We start from the raw sequence: 2,201 nt of genomic DNA, 5'->3' as shown, positions 1-2,201 counted from the left end.
TTTTTGAGACAGAGTCTAACTTTTTCACCCCGGGTAGAGTGCTGTGGTATCATAGCTCACAGCAACCTCAAACTCTTGGGTGAAAGCAATCTTCTTGCCTCAGCCTCCCAAGGAGCTGGGACTATAGGTGCCTGCCACAACGTCTGGCTATTTTTTTTAGAGATGGGGTCTTACTCCCATTTAGGCTGGTCTTGAACTCCTGAACTGAGGCAATCCCACCTGCCTCAACCTCCCAGAGTGCTAGGATTAGAGGCATGAGCCATCAGTCTCAGCCAATAAAAAAATTTTTTAAATGTATGAAATAATAATAAAAAAAAACCTACTGAAGGATATAAATGATGACCTGAATAAAAGCAAATGTATGGCCTATTTTTAGGAACAAAACAGTATCATAAATATTCATTCTCCTAGATTTAAAATGTAAGTCTAAGGGCTAGGCATGGTGGCTCATGCCTGTAATCTTAGCACTCTGGGAGGCTAAAGCAGGTAGATTGCCTGAGCTCACAGGTTCGAGACCAGCCTGAGCAAGAGCAAGACCTCGTCTCTAAAAATAGCCAGGTGTTCTGGTGGGTGCCTGTAGTCCCAGGTGCTAATGCAAGAAAATCGTTTGAGTCCAAGAGTTTGAGGTTGCTGTGACCTATATGGTACTCTACAGAGGGTGACAAAGTGAGACTCTGTCTCAAAAATAAATATATATATATATGCTCAGTGCCTGTAGTTCAGTGCTAGGGCACCAGCCACATACACTGGAGCTATAGGATTTGAATTCAGCCTGGGTCTGCCAAACAACAATGATAACCACAACCAAAAACTAGCTGGGCATTGTGGTGGGTGCCTGTAGTCCCAGCTCCTTGGGAGGCTGAGGCAAGAGAATCACTTGAGCCCAAGAGTTTGAGGTTGCTGTGAGCTGTGATGCCAAAACACTCTACCAGGGTTGACATGGTAAGACTTTGTCTCAGGGAAAAAAAAAAAAAAAGAGTTCATATGGGCTGGGTACAGTGGCTCACACATTTGAGAGGCTGAGGTGGGTTGGGGGTTTGCTTGAGCCCAGGAGTTTGAGGCTGCACTGAGCTTTAATCGCACCACTTCACTCCAGCCTAAGTGACAGAGACCCTGATTTAAAAAAAAAAAAAGCATGTAAAGCCTATAAACATATGATCATAGAGGTTGTTTTTTGGGGGGGAGGTTTTTTGATTTAAGAGAGAGTCTTCCTGTTGCTCAGGCTGTGGAGTAAAGTGGTATGATCATAGCTCACTATAGGCTTGAACCCCTGGGATCAACAGATCTTCCCACCTCAGCCTCCCAAGTAGCTGGGTCTATAGTCACAGACTACAGTGCCTTATTAATAACAAGTTGCATTTAATCATGTAAAGAAATGCTCAAATTTCCTCATTAAAAGAAATGCAAAGCAAAACTACAAGTTACCAATTTTTGATTATTTTCTTATTTTTTATTTCAGGTCACTTTGAGGGTACAAAGAAATAGGTTACAATGTTTGCATTTGTCAGGTAGAGTCCCTCTTATAATTGTGTCCTACCACTAATAGGTGTGCTATATACCCTAACATTGTGCCTATTAAATGGGTGCACACCCATCCCCCTCCCTTCTCCTCCCCCTCATTCTCTCTCCACCATCTTGAATTGATTTGAATTTTTCTCTTATGTGGGCATGTATTACATGGTTTCATCTCTTGGTTTTCTATTCCATACCAACCAGCTTTCTATTTTTTAATTTTTTTAAGATAGAGTCTTACTTTGTCACCCTCAATAGAGTGCCACAGCATCCTAGCTCACAGCAACCTGAAACTCTTGGGTTCAAGTGATTCTCTTGCCTCAGCTTCCTAAGTAGCTGGGACTACAGGCACCTGCCACAATGCCCAGCTATTTTTAGAGGTGGGGTCTTGCTCTGGCTCAGACTGGTCTCGAACTGGTCTGTGAGCTCAGGCAATCCACCCGTCTCAGCCTCCCCAAGTGCCCAGTTTTGTTTTTATTATGAAGAATTGCCTTGGCTATACGGGGTTTTTCTGGTCCCATACGAAACAAAGTACTTATTTTTCCAGTTCTTCAAAGTATGATATTGGCATTTTAATGAGGATTACATTGAATCTGTAGGTTGAGTAGAATAGACATTTTAACAATGTTGGTTCTTTCCAGTCAAGAGCATGGTATGTTATGTCATTTGTTAGTGTCTTCTGCTATTTT

The sequence above is a fragment of the Otolemur garnettii genome, unplaced genomic scaffold (genome assembly GCF_000181295.1).
Source record: "Otolemur garnettii isolate 467f Iridium unplaced genomic scaffold, OtoGar3 scaffold00044, whole genome shotgun sequence".
Taxonomy (NCBI): Eukaryota; Metazoa; Chordata; class Mammalia; order Primates; family Galagidae; genus Otolemur; species Otolemur garnettii.
This window is presented reverse-complemented; position numbering follows the sequence as displayed.